Consider the following 15,618-nt stretch of genomic DNA (forward strand, 5'->3'; position numbering starts at 1 on the left):
CAAAAGAAACATAGGATAATATTCACTAGGCCCCCAGTGAAGCTGGAATCTGAGTTTGTAGCCATAGATTCCCAAATGGCCTGGACTTGCAAAGGATAGAATAGAACCCTCTTCCTCAGACACATACCTGTAGGTAAGGGGGGATGGGGCAGAGGGAATGTGGAAAACTTAGACTGTTTCGACACCATGCTGTGTAAAACATTATCAAAATTGTGAAAAGTAGTTTCCTTCCATGACTTAGTAGTTTTCATCTGGTTTTAGTTCCCAGGTGCTTAAGTATCCAGTGTTATGTGTGACCTGCATCTTGTTTAGACAGTAACCTGCAATACAAACCCTTAATATTTAATTTTTCCAGTAACCCCACGTGGATCTATCATGTTCCATGTTGTTCCAAAAGGGACATGTTTTTGTTATTTTAGAAAGAATGTCTTTTTTTCTTAATCTTTTATTTATGTATGGCAAACAAATATCATGTATTTCATATAAACTGATTTAGGAGCATAGTGACACTTCCCACCTTTCACCCCCTTCTGCCCACACTCCCATCCCCGCTCTTCCTCCTTTCTTATTCTTTTACTTTTGACAATGACATACTTCCAGTTTATTCTATACTCATAAACTTAATCATCTACTAAGTAAAGAAAGCAACAAATATTAAGAAGAAAAAAACACTATTTTTCAACAGTAGAGACAAGGGCTGTACACAATAATCAATTTTTAACATGTCAATTTCGCTTATATACAAACCTAAAGAAATGTTGATGTGGCTCGCAGGATTTCCAACATTAGAAACAATTTTAAACAACTTCTTGTTCCAGAATGCTACCATCATGTGTCAAGACTATCCTAAGAGACATTCTTTGGTGCGCATTTACCAAAGGATTGACAGTCAGTATTTAACCAGGCAGGAGGCAAATTGTGATCTCTCCTTTACAAGTGAGAAACTAGGGTGGAGAGAACTATTCATAAGGTATGTTCAAGATTTTTCAGTCGTATTAATCCAAACCCATGATTTTGCATACCTGTCAGTAGTACTTTGACAGCCTCCGTGTAAACCATTCTGCACATCGTCAACAGATATTTTGAGCACCTACAATGTGCAGAACAAAAATTTTATTTTCCAAAGATTTCAGTGAAAGAAATCTGCCATGATTCTCTCCACCCTCTTAGCATACATTCATCTTTAATGATAATCCCAGGTTAATTAAGATTTGGTAAATATAATGCTGTTTTTTAATACATAAAAAATAAACTCATTTAATAAACGTTCATGAGAACACAGGCAGAAAATAAAATTATATTTGGTCAGCCATATTAATGGAATTAATATTAAAGTAAATGGGTTTTTCATCTGGTAGAATTTGATTCAGGAAATTATGTCCTTTATTTGGTCTTAAATTAAGCTTCTATTTTTAAAAGACTGTGTTACCTCTACGTTTGGAAGAATGAAAGGATCTTTATTGAAATCAGTGAAAAATATGCATAGATAACACCAAGCTTCAAAATCATGAAGGACAGGAGAAAACTAATAATCATCAAGTCTCTGTTCTGTGCCAAGCTTTTCTTTTCATTTAACTTTATTTAATGCAATCTGGTAACTCAGTGAGGTGTTTTAATGCTTCTGTTTATTGGTGTCAAACAAACTCAGAGAATGTAGAGAATATGACCAAGGATATTTCACTGGTCAAGGGTGGAGTGGCATTTGAATTCACAGCTCTGGTACCCCAAATCCTGCTCTCGTATTACTAGGATCTTGTTGCTTCTCCAGCCTTTATTCTCACCTCCCAGCATTATTCTCATACTCCATATAGTCTGTAGCATATACCTGGGTCCCGATATTTATTAGAAATTGAAATAATTGAGTGAGAGCTATTATCCTAGAGAATCGTTTTCTTTATAACTGAACATTTTCTGTTTATTTGTAGTTTTATCAATATTTAACTGAGATTAAATAATAATACTGTACACTGGAAACCATAGAGCTCCTTTTCAAGCTTGAAACACACACACACACACACACAGTGAAACTTGGAGAAAAAGAGCGAGACAGTTTGAAGGGAGAGGAAGAGAATTGTGATCAATGCACGTAACTGACACAGCATTGTGAATCACAGTGGAATGAAGGAGAATTCCCAGTAAAATATTAACATTCAGAACAGGGCCCTGCAGTGCATGCAAAATACAAGAACATGAAATGTCATCACCGTGGGTGTTGTCTTACCTGTATAATTTAGATGATATAGTGTGAAAATAATCTCTGAAGGAATGAGCATTCTAATAAATGAAACTTGACACTCTTTATTGTTACCTAAGAATAGAAGACACTTAGGAATTAGGTATAGCAAAAGACAAGCTATTTCACTTTCCTTCCTGCCACCTTCTCTCATTTGTTATTCACTTCTCTGTATGTCCAATGTTAAGACTCCACCAGTCTCTCCTGTTACAATACTTAGAAAGAGGGAAGTGACTCCGAGAATGAAATGGAATGAAATAACCTGCACTTCAAGTGTCCCTCTTTTTCAATATCAGTATTGTACTTGTAGAGTGATTGTACTTGGTAGAGGACCTTATGCTTAACCTCAAGATTTACCATTCTTATTGTATTAGAGTGTCTGAGGCCAAGATTAACTTGAGATTATCAGTCACCCGAGAAAACACTAAAAATCAGAGATAGTATTTCAAAATTAAATATAAAACTCAAATAATGGAAGATGGACCTGATCATTGTGAGCATTAACATTTATGTAATCACTTCTCAGCCTTTTGGCTAAGATCAAGTGTAGTAACATTTATGTGACTGCACGTAGTTTAAAACATTCAGTCTACTAATATTACCTGTTAGCAGTGATTATTTGTGTGAGATACAACTAGATTACATCTGGGAAACTCATATCCTTCTATATCATGTGTGTACTGATAAAATTTATTTCCCCCCTATATAGAAACAAAGTCAGAGCAAAGTTAAGCACAAACTGATCTATCCAGTCACCTTAAATAGTTAAAAATCCAGGAGTAAAATATGTTTCACATTGCATTGTTAATGTTTCTCTTTGAACATTTTCAGTTTATTTGTAGTTTTATCAAACTCTCCTCTAAATGTGATTAGCCTATTACTTCTATATTGCAGTTGTAAAGTAGGAAGTTAAAATATTCTCTCTAAATAAAAAACTTTTCTAAATTTCAAAGTCAATTCAATTGAAGTAATTGTTAAATCCACAAATTACCCTGTAATTCCCATGTAAAATGCTCTATACTTTGCATAACTGTAAAAATAGTACACAATAACAAATGTTTGTATTCAGAAACATAATCTCTAATGGAGACACATATACACATTTGTAACTAGTACACAGCCATGCACACACACAATAATGTGTTTAGTTAAAATGTATAATCTGATACTTGTGTAATATATGTGATGGCTGGTGTTTGTCAGTCACTAAACTTACTCTTCACCAAAGGTTATTATTTAGCATGGTTAAAGTGTGCTGGAAGTCTGGTCTCAGAGAACAAATTTAATACAGTTTGCTTGGTCTGTGCCAGACATTGGTCTCAACAATTATGGGATAAATACCATTTTATCTTCATAGGAATCATATGGTGAAGGTATTTATAGCGTCCCTATTCATATTTTGCAGATGAGAGAGCTGATACACAAACTGATTAAGTAACACACTCATTTTCATTAGCAATTAAGTCGGTGGAGCCAGGATTGAACCAGGACAGTCTCATTTTAAAGTCAGCAGTTGTAATGACTCCACCGTAACTTCTCATCCTGGGCTTTCTGTTTTATCATTACAGAGAACGACAGGTGGTAAACCTCACTTTTAATATTTGTCAAAAAAGAAAAAAGTTAACTTACAGAAGTTGAGGATGGAATGAGGTAATATGTATATCATACTCATAAACTAGAAAACTCAACAACATGAGTTATACCTTCAAAATATTCAGTATTCTGGGAATAAGATGGGGATGGAAGTGGTTATTTGAAGATAGCATGAGAAGCCAAAGTAATATGGTTTTTGTGTTCAGTCAACTGTGCATTAGATACTGTCGCATAGTAGTTGTATAACTAGTGGAATTATTTAGCTTCTCTTACTTTCAGGTCTTTATCTGTTCAGACAGGAAGAAAACACATCCGACTGACTTGTTCCATTCCTGCTGCTGTCACAAGATCATTAGGACTGGCTACTTTTGAAAGAACAGAAATGTGTTGCCCACAGTTCTGAGGCTGGGAAGTCCGAGATCGAGGCTCTTGGAGATTTGGTGCCTGGTAGGGATCATTCCAAAGATGGCACCTTGCATATTGTGCTCAGGTTGCTGACCTGATGAAGGGACACAAAGGCTCCTGCAAGCCCCTTTATAATGCCACTAATCTCATTTGTGAGAGAAGAGGCTTAAACACCTGCCAAAGTTGCCACTCCTTAACACTATCACCTGAGGGTTAGAATTCAACATATGGTTTCCTCGTGTTCCACTCCAGGTTAACGCCCTCTGGTGTACCGTATGCGTTCATTCCATCCAGATAGACTCGAGTCTGTATGCACCCCTGCATCCACTGTAAAGTCTGAGGTCCACGGTCTCATCTAAATATCTTCTCAATCAGGTGTGAGTAAGACTCAAAGTACAATTTATTCTAAGATACTTTCTCCACTTATAAGCCTATGAGATCAAACAAGTTATGTGCTCCCAAAATAAAATATTGGAGGAAGCATGGACCAGACATTCCCATTCCAAAAAACAGAAACTAATTAGGAAGGAGGAAAGGGATAACTGATCCCAGATATGCCCCAAACCCAATAAGGCAAATAATATTAAGTATAAGGTTTGAAAATTATCTCTTTTGAATGCATGTTCTACCTTCCAGATACATAGGGCCAGTGATTCAGCCCTGAAATCTCCAGGAAGCCGCACCCACGTGACTTTGCTTGGTGCAGCCCAAGAGAGGTTCTCACACTTGTTAGTTGCATGTTGGTACCTCTCCCAGGCTGAAGTTGCACCTGATGAAACCACCATTCTGACGCCTCTGCTCTCACATCTCCTCTGGCCAATGCCCTAGTGAGGATTATCTGCAGATGCCCAGACCCAATGACTCCTTGTGTATTACCCTAGAGGGGGCTCTCTAATGTAGTCTCAACCATGCAGAAATGCTATGCTTTGGCATTAATGGTCTACCAGGCATTCTTGGAAATATAGGTAGGGACAGGCTGGATCCCACAGCTTGTACACCCTGCAAAAGAATGGAGATAGCATTGCACAGATGTCACCAACGTTCACTTCCTCTGCTCCCCTGGGGAGCAACTCCTGTAGCCTGAATTGTGCCTGGAGCCAATGGAGCTGTACCTGAAGGTACTTGAGCCTCCTCCTGAGTAGCATTGTCATCTTAACAATATTAAGTCCTGTAATCCTCAAAAATAGGTTGACTTCCTATTTGCTTGTGTCTTCTTTAATTTCTATCAGCAGTTTCGTAGTTTTTGCTTAGACTTCAAGAAGGCTTCTGTCTCCTTGGCTAATTTTATTCTTAGGAATTTTATTACAAAGCTCTTTTACAAAGACTTCTATTGGTCAAGGAATTTGTCAGTAATTTTCCAAGTAAGCTATATAAACCACACTAAATTTTAAATAGGGTCATAAAGCATCACGATTAGTTAACTTTACCAGGTTATGCAGCAAACACAAGAACTCATCACAATAATCAAGTTTATTTGTGAGTTACATCCATGTCAGCTGTGGGTTGGAACTGAGGTGCTGGGTTTTGTAAGGAATTAGGGCTGCTCTGCCTGCCTTGTTTTCTGGGTCACATGCTGAAGTACAGACTCACTGGGAACAGGAAGTTCTCTGCTATCAGAGGACACACCAACAGGGCAGGCAGAAACACAGTATTTTCAAGATTTTTACCTAGGAATTAGCCTACTAATATCCTGAAGTTCATCCACACGTGATGGCCATGTCCAAGATCTATATGGTATGAGGAAACATGGCGAGCACAAAGGAGAAGCAAATAATTGTGATGCTGAAGCTGTGAGTAGCTTGTTCTAGAGTTGTCACTTGCTCTTTTATCTTTTACTATCACTAGGCCTATGAGCTTTGGTAAAAAAAAAAATTTCCTACTCCTTCCATACGCTCAAAAAACTAAATAAGGGCATAATTATTGAAAGGCCACCACAAAACACACCAAACACCAGAGTTAAAGGAAAGGTTTATTGTCTGGTGGGGGGAACCCGACAGGCTGGAGGGAAAGAGCAAAACGAGAGGCCGTGCGGAAAAGCAGGTCTTCTTATAGTTTTTCAGAAGCAAGGAAGTGGGAGCATTGAATCCTATTAGGGTGGGGGTGGAGGTAATGCTTGCGGTTGGACCATTAGGTCACCTGACTTCTAGTAAGCCAGGCTGGACTTAGGACCAAAGCTTATTGTACAACCCAGCAAGCAGGCCAGAGCCTAAAGTGGTGCCCAGGGCTTGTGATGGTGCCTCATATAAGACAGCACCATTTCACAAACAATTATAAAATACTCAGAGCAAATTAAAACAAAGTCTTGCAATTTCCAATTTATGTTGCTTACTAAAAGAATCAGAATTCTTTGTAATTTTTAGATTATCCTAGTTTTCATTTTTTATTTATTTTTAAAAGATTTACTTATTTATTTGGAAGTCAGAGTTATAGAGAGAGTTGGAGACAGAAAGAGATCTTCCACCTGCAGGCTTACTCCCTAAGTGGCCCAACCACCAGGGCTGGGCTAAGCCGAAACCAGGAGCCAGGAGCTCCAAGTGGGTGGCAGAAGCCCAAGCATCTGGGCCATCCTCCACTGCTTTTCCCAGGCAATTACCAGAAAGCTGGATCAGAAGTGGAACAGCTGGACAAGAACCAAGCCCCATGTGGGATGCCGCACAGCAGGCAGCAGCTTTACCTGCTATGCTACAGCCTGCGTGATTCTTCGTATTTTAAAATAGCAAATATTATTCACAAAGCCACAGAATTTAGAGGGAAAGGAAATAAAATAAGATTTCATAAAAGTTATGCAAGATGCAAATTAGTGAAGAGAAAAAAAATCTTCGTAAGTTAAGGTTTTAATTAATGTGCTAATTGTGAATTTTGTGGGTTTTTTTTTTTTTTTTAGATTAAATGGTTTTAACTAAACTGAATGCCTTGTTTGGAAGCTCAGAAATATCAGTATGCTTTATAAATGTCCTTAAGTATCATAATTCATAGTGGTAATAAATTCTTATTTTCACGCAAATACTCAGGTGGTTACAGGATTAGCATAATATTCAAATTCTAGTTTATCTCACATGTATTTTGCATATTTTGCTCACTGACATGCACATGGTGTTGTTTAAATGTTTTCATATAAGATCACCTCCTTGGTAAAGTAACCCCAACTCTGAGAGGAAATATTGTCAGGGAATATATGATGAGATAATTGATAATTATTAATTGATAATTGATGAGGTAATTGACTAAGGAGTTACAGGCAAGACCTACCCTCTTTGTAAGATCCACTTTAGTTCACAGGACAATCAAAAGTTCACCACCATTAACAGTATCCACAATATGAGAGAATGGAGATTTGGGGGCAATTTTGAAAGGAACTTTCCAATGGTTTGTAACATACATACCTTCATTTGCCAGGATGATTGAATTACTGAGCATTTTATTGAAATCTCTGGGAAAAAGAAGGATAAGGAAGTTATGCTGAGAGTGATGATCCTGTGCAGGCGTTAGTGAGCCATGGTAGAACTGGGCATGCGTACCTTGGAGAATTTCTTCTCTTAAAAGATACACAGATTCTGCTGAGGGATTTGGGGCAGCAATGAAATGTTGCAAATTTTATGTTTTAGGTAGAGCACTTTGACAGTTGAAAAGGAGGAGTGACTTTTTTGCGGAGAAGATTGAAGGCAGAGACCCTATTGCATTTGTTAAGATGAAATAGAATGAAATTAAATTAAATTCAGTGGAATGAATTAAAGTATACCAACAGGAAGAGGCCAAGTGACCTAAGAGGAAAGAACATCTGTTTCACTCTCAAACTGTCCTGGATTCACTCTTTTGATCCTTAGAGATTTTTGATCTTTAGGGATTGGAAACTGTACACTATTCATCATTCAACCCCACCCCTTCTTCTCATTTTTAACATAAGTAAGATGACAATATGCCTCACAGAGTGGTTATATAGATTGAATGAAAAAAGACATATGCACATTAATATCATACCTAACATATAATTGTTCAATACATAAGAACTAACATTTTTGTAATTGGCAAAATAGAGTTTGAAGTTGTTGCCTTAAGAAATGTTATGGCACAAACCTTCTACAAAGCCCTTTAGCTGAAATTTTACAGACTTTCTATTCTATTGCACTTTTTCACAGAACACACTGAGAAAAGAGAAACCATTTGGGAGTTTCAAGATATTCCAATATTGAAGAATATACCGAATGATCTTGTCTATGCATTGCATTTCAAGTATTCTAATAAGTGCAGTCCAGGTATCAGAAATTGGTTGCTATCTGAGTTTTAATCCAGGTACTGTGTATCTAGTTAAAGAGTTACAGTATAAAAATAACTTGAGCATCTTGGGGACACAGGTTGGTTCCAATTCAGCTTCATATTTCGAATGCCTGCTATAGAATCTGACATATAACAGCTCCTCCATTAAGCTTCCTGATTGAATATATTATGACATTTTTGAGAAGCAGCTAACCAAATGTAGCATAACTGATTTGAAATAAAAATTACCACTCCATGCATAGGACAATGAGACAATGGTCAAGTATTGTGATTCTTCTGCAGACATCTGCAGTTCTCTATTATGGATCCTTTTCCTTAGAAATTCTTTTCCACCAGTGTCAGCGAAGGGGCGAGAGTTTGAGCGGTGGCATCATCAACTTCAAGTTGCCAGAGGAAATCCCTGAGGCCCCAGCCTCGCCAGCTATCCTCACCATTGACAAGTCGTCCACCGAAGACTCAGTAGAACCTGGCTTCAGTACAAAGTGGCGTTCCAGAAGCCTTCGTATTCTTGCTGGTTGGCTCATTAATGATTATTTTGTTCCTCTGTTTCATAATGCCCTGCCTGGAAAATGTCATCCAAGCAAATGGCCGGAATTGCAATTCTTCTCAGGAAGTGATTTCTCTACGTGGTTAATTTTGCATCTGCTCTGCTCAGTCTCACACCCCTCCCATTCCTGCCCATCTCATTTGGTTATGGATATTAATCACAGAACAGGAAAGGCTTTATTTTTAATGTTTAATAAGTTTACAACTCTTCAAATTGATTCTTGCAGTGTGAATGTTGATCATGATTACGCTCTAATGCCCTAGGCGTTTCAGAAAAGGCTGGGAAAGGAAGGTCTTCATTGATACCAGAGATGAAATAGCAAATATTCATGAAAAAGACAAAATGTCTCTTCTTCAACTTTAAAGAAGATTAATAGTTGTAATTAAAAATCAGCCCTATCAGTGTGCATCGACTCCGACCCGGCTAAGCTCAGTCAGCAAATACTGCTCACAGGCCAAATGGAGCGGCTGCCTGTTAGTAAACCTCTGTGAGGTTGCCTTGGGAGCTGGCTTCTCTCTGCATTGACAGAAAGGAGGCAGTAATTAGAAGTGAGTGACAAGGTGCTTTTCATCTTTGACGAGGAAAGATTTTTTATGTCAAAATATCTCACCAGAGGAGTAATTTTCTCTGTGTGCATTTCTTGTCCTGAACGCATTTTGCATGATAATAGAAAAAAGGAAATTGTTTCTGAACGTTGCTTAGTGACAAATAGCAGACTCACTGGCTCTGCAGATAACAAGTGTCTGAATGCTGTCATATGGTGATATCGACAGATAGGGTCCCTCATAAGCTGGGGATAGTTATGCTGGGAAAATAATTTGTTTTTGATAGAATAAAATCAAAGATATTATAATGTTTGATGGTATTATGCCTCTAAAGGTTTAAAATCACCTGACAAGATTTAATCACCCAATTCTAAAATACATTGGAAGGATTTAATCACCTGGAATTTTGAGCACAATGAGGAAGCAAATACCTAGTATTGTGAAACAGCTGTTTATGGAACCTGCCTTGTCACTCAACAAATGGACTGCTGTCAGCTCAGACCACTTTCAAACAATTCATAATTATTCTGGGAAACTGGATGCACTAACTCTACCAAACGGGAAATTTTAAAAGCAACTATTAATGAAGTTTAAAAGGTTTGAAATCTTTTAAAAAATAAAAATTACAGTAGAGCCTATAGATGTGAAAGGCAGACTTTGATCCTAAATTGGAATTGATTATGTTAAGAGAATGTAGTGTTTTTTCTCTTATTTCTTTCTAATGTAGGGAGAACATTTTATGCAAAATAAATTAGCATATTGTGATCAAATATAATAGTAGATGCAAAGAAAGTGCTTATCTGGAAGGATGAATCTGATACACGTTGTTGTTTGTGTAACACAGATATATATATATAGAGATAAGGAAAATGTGGTAAAAGACAGCAACTTCTAAGGAAACAATAAAAAGCATTTGCCTCCCAACTATAAGAAGAAATTTGAGTATACTCTGTCAGAAGACAAAGATGGGGGAGGATGAGAGCGAAAGAGAAGGTTTAATGAACACTGTAGTTTAAAGGAGAAATGTAATGAATTAAGAATACTGACACACAACTATGAAAATCATAATTTATGATCCATTTCAAGCTATTAGTGGGGACAGGGGGGTTTCACAGCATCTATCGCCATAGAAGAAAAGTAAGGAATTGAAAATAAAGTACTCTCTCAATTTCTGAAATTTACTTTTCTGAATCCCCTCATTAAATAAAGACTGATGGTATTCTCTGACAGAAATTTGCAACACACATTTTATACTTAACCTTCCAGGTCCAAGGGATTCTTCATGATATTTTGATGTGACTACATACTTGAAAAAAATGGGATTGCAATGATATTGTCTGCGCAAATCAGATGGCCAGAAAATGAATTAATTTCATTTTCTTCCCCACTTTCCTATTCCCATAATCTCTTTTATCAATTAATTCATTATAATTATTCAAACAGTTTTTATTGGATCATTCTAGAGTACCCTTGAGCATGCTACTCAACATTCTTGGACTAAAAAAAAATAGTCCTATGTTTATAGTAAATGTCCACAGGTATTACTGTTTTAAATTCATTTTGAGATCATAAGCTTTATCTTTAGGTCCTAAAACAAATGATTACCTACTAGAAGATCTTATATTGAAAAGTGCTTCATGCACTTCATTAAATTAATCAGTGCTTAGAACAAACCCAGTGTGTGTTAAGAACTTTACACATATGATTATTTTTAATATTTACTTATTTACTTGAAAGGCACAGTGACAGGGATGAATCTTCCATCTGCTTGTTCACTCCCAAAATACCTGCAATAGCAGGGCTGGACCAGACCAAAACTAGAACAGAACTCTATCGAGATCTCCAATATGGGCAACAGGAAGCCAAATACTTGGGCCATTATCTGCTGCCTCCCAGGCACATTACTATGAAGACAGGTTGCAAGCAAAGTAGCCAGGATTTGAATTGGCACTCTAATATGTGATGCAGGCCTCCCAAGCAGCAGCTTAGCCTCCTGTGCCACAATGCCTGCCCCTGTATGTCTAATTCTCATAATAGTGCAGGGTGCACAGTTTCCAATTGTATCAATCATAAAATAAATGTATAGAATGCAAAATAACTTTTTCAAGGTTCAATGGTTGCTAAATTCCATAGATGTGATTTGAGTTGCCAAAGCAAGAATAGCATGAGAAAGAATTAACTAAGCAAAGAGGACTTTATTCAATGTTATTGCAATAGGAGAGAATAACTAAACTCACAAACAAAAGGCGTGAGATTTTGAAGCACAGGGGTGAGCTAGTGCAAAAGTTCTGGAAGATGTTAAGGAAGAGGTTGATCTGTGGGATGCATTGTGCATGGTAAATTATTTCTGAGTTTGCAGATGTTTATACCTGCTAATAGGCCATCTGTATTTCAGCATTCATGGAAGTTTCGCCCCCACCCACTAACAAAGCCTGGGAGACAGAACTGCCCACATGCTGGAGGACTACCTTTCAAAGAGATGATCCCCGGTCCTTGACACAGACATTACTGGATCATAATGCTAACAAAATGTTGGTAGTAGATTTATATGTTTCCAAGTAGCAGATAAATAATTTACAATTGGGCCGGCACCACAGCTCAATAGGCTAATCCTCTGCCTAGCGGCACCAGCACACCAGGTTCTAGTCCCGGTTGGGGCACCGGATTCTGTCCCGGTTGCCCCTCTTCCAGGCCAGCTCTCTGCTGTGGCCAGGGAGTGCAGTGGAGGATGGCCCAGGTCCTTGGGCCCTGCACCCCATGGGAGACCAGGAGAAGCACCTGGCTCCTGCCTTCGGATAGGCGCAGTGCGCCGGCCGCAGCACGCCGGCCGCGGCGGCCACTGGAGGGTGAACCAACGGCAATGGAAGACCTTTCTCTCTGTCTCTCTCTCTCTCACTGTCCACTCTGCCTGTAAAAAAAATTAATTTACAATTGCAAATTGTCTAAACTAAATGCTCTAAGAACAGGAAGGTCAAAGACTGATAGTGTTGGATCCGAATTTCCCAATCAATGCACAAGGCACAGTCACGGATGCAAAAGCAGAGGTTTATTTGTTACCAGCTGGCTTGGACCCCCTATCCACACACAGCCATTTAGCAGTGCACAAGCAAAAGGCCCCCTTCCATGTACAAGAGAAGTTTTTATAGCCTCACATAAACAAGTATGCACATCACATTATAAGTAGGTTACCTTCTTATTCTCTATATGGCAAGGTATTAGGACTTAACATGTTTATTGGTTCATTTAAATGTAAAGGCTATACAGTTATGTGGCAGGAACACCACACAAAGGAGATGGCTCAGGGAGGAACTGGCGGGAAGCATTGGGCCATAAATTCCAGGGGAGCTGGTGGGGGTCAGAAGGTCATAAATCCCAGGGGAGCATACTTTCTTTGTTCTCAAGGACCTGGCCTGCCTCCTTGGCTGGTCCGGGATGAGGCCTATCTTGGCGTTACAGCTGGCAAGCAAGCAAGCCAGAGTGAGAAACCAGCTTTTAGCAAGCTAGGGACTCCAACTCCTACAATAGTCTGCAAGAAAGCTGTCTAACATTTAGTCCAGTTGAATGGAGTGGTAAAGTTATGCCCATCAAATGCCAATACAGGAGCTCTTTACCCTGAAATCATTCTCAATCCTAATTATACTTATTTCCCAGTAATAATTGGAAATGTTAATTGTCTATAGAATGACAATTTAGCTGTTGATAATATATTCTCTCAAATTGTGGTGTAATTGTAAGTCACTCTCATTTAATATTTATTTGTAAGGTATACTCTGCATATAAAATGCCTCAAGAATATCTTGGGTAGATTTTTGGATGATAATTCAATTGAAAAACTAGAAATTTACCTAACAAAAACACACTAGGCAAAAATTCAAGTTTCTCAGAATCCCCTACTTTGTGCTTACTTTTCCATTCTTCAAAATATGTGAGAATGGGCCGGCGCCGCGGCTCAATAGGCTAATCCTCCACCTTGCGGCGCCGGCACACCGGGTTCTAGTCCCTGTTGGGGCGCCGGATTCTGTCCCGGTTGCCCCTCTTCCAGGCCAGCTCTCTGCTGTGGCCAGGGAGTGCAGTGGAGGATGGCCCAAGTGCTTGGGCCCTGCACCCCATGGGAGACCAGGAAAAGCACCTGGATCCTGGCTCCTGCCATCGGATCAGCGCGGTGCGCCCGGCTGCAGCGGCGGCCATTGGAGGGTGAACCAACGGCAAAAGGAAGACCTTTCTCTCTCTGTCTCTCTCTCTCACTGTCCACTCTGCCTGTCAAAAAAAAAAAAAAATATGTGAGAATTGTTCTTTTATTTAACACATATTTATGGAATACTGTTACCTGTCAGGCACTATGATGCATGGTAGAAATGTATCAGTGAAGAAAAACATTGTGGAATTCACAATCTAAGAAGAAGTAGACATTAGATAACCAGTCTTATAAATAACTAGTCACAAGTGGGTGATAAACTATGGCAGAAAAAATAAAAAGTGCAGTGAGTTACAGATAGTATATGGGCCAGACTTAGAGAGGGCAGCTATTCCTGAAGATTCAGCTGGAATATGAATGTACCTAGTGGAGAGAGAATGGGAGCGAGCAGTTGTGAAGGTCTTGAAGTGTTTGCTTAAATAAGCAAAGGCATTTTGGGTCTTCAACAGGAAAAATTGAAATTGGCTAGCTTATTAATTATTTTAATATGAATATTTTGAGAGTTCTTGCTGTCTATTCAGGTAAGAATTCTGAATATCAGCTTGAATAAACCAGGAGACATGGTAAAGTTTTAGCATTTATTCAGTGAAAGAAATACACAGGAAAGTGAGGGCTTTATTTAGGGGAGAAAGAAGTGTGGAAGCATAAGCTGGGTCCCTACCAGGCAGAGAGCAGGCCGGGAGCCACGTGGAGCAAAGCTTGTGATTAGGAGCAGCCGCAGGTAGCAGAAGTGTGGGCAGGAAAGCAGAGGCAGAGAGGTGGCCAAAAAGCCCGGACAACAGGGGAAGGGTCCACCCTGCTCCAGTCCTGTTATTCACTTCCAAAGGTGTGTGGTTACATAGTCTGATTGGCAGGTGAGTGTACAGGTAGGGGCAAGAGACCACATGGGGGCAGGGTGAAGGCATAGTCTCCAGCTCACACACATCTGATCAATCTAATCCTATCGGCCTGCCTATATCTAACATTTCAATTTTATGTTATTTGGGGAAAGGAAAAGATGCAGAAAATTTTAAAGCAGAGGAGTCCATGAAACATAACAGCCACAAACTAGCTCTTGACTTGAAAAGTCTGTAATTCAAGTTCCTGTACACAATAGATCAACTTCAGATTTATCATCTGGAATGGCATGCTCGAACTAAGCGTTTTTGAAAATCTTCTTTTGGATTGATAGAGAAATATTCAAGGATCAGTTTTTAGGCTACAAAGAAAATATTTTACTCACATTTCAATTACAGTATTATTGAAAGTATTCCTATGCCTTATTTGCTATGCTTGACTGAAAAGTATTAAGTGCTTCTAGAATATACACTGAACCTTCAAAGGCTAAAGATTTGCCATCTTGAGAAATTGAAGTGTATGTGCCATATAATAGAATAGGATTCCCATTAAAAGTTACTCTATCTTCAAAGCGTGTTTTTATTTCAATGTAAATCGCATTTATCAGTTGTCATTTCTAATACATATTCCTTGGATCATATATTGGCATAAAGGTACAGAAATGAAATAGGTGGTATCTAGAGCCAGGCATGAGTGCGAATGAGGAAATTGTCATTGGTTTGTGTCACAATTTGTACATTATAGGTGGTTAAAATTGGCAAGGACTGATTTGTACAAGAGCACAAGAGTTTTGTGGTAAAGCACAAATGAGTTTCTCAACATTTGAAAAGACAGGAATATTATGAAATTTAAATAATGACAGAGGATAACAAAGGATGTTTGCCTGTGGGTGTTTGTTCCCCTGCTGTTCTCCCACTGGTTGGAAGCATTGTCCTGCGGGGCCCCAGGGACAGGCTATTTGCAGCTGCTGTCTCAGAGGCAGGGAGCT

General features: G+C 38.8%; 1 protein-coding gene and 1 pseudogene across 1 annotated transcript in view; both read left to right on the plus strand.

Annotated features, from left to right (window-relative positions):
* The window catches only part of CNTN5 (contactin 5), a 1,373,625-nt gene that overhangs the window by 351,738 nt on the left and 1,006,269 nt on the right, over positions 1 to 15,618 (plus strand). The gene's annotated exons all lie outside the window — the stretch shown is intronic.
* LOC127484922 (U2 spliceosomal RNA) lies at positions 2,748 to 2,892 on the plus strand (annotated as a pseudogene).

This window comes from Oryctolagus cuniculus, chromosome 1, assembly GCF_964237555.1.
Source record: "Oryctolagus cuniculus chromosome 1, mOryCun1.1, whole genome shotgun sequence".
Classification (NCBI taxonomy): Eukaryota; Metazoa; Chordata; class Mammalia; order Lagomorpha; family Leporidae; genus Oryctolagus; species Oryctolagus cuniculus.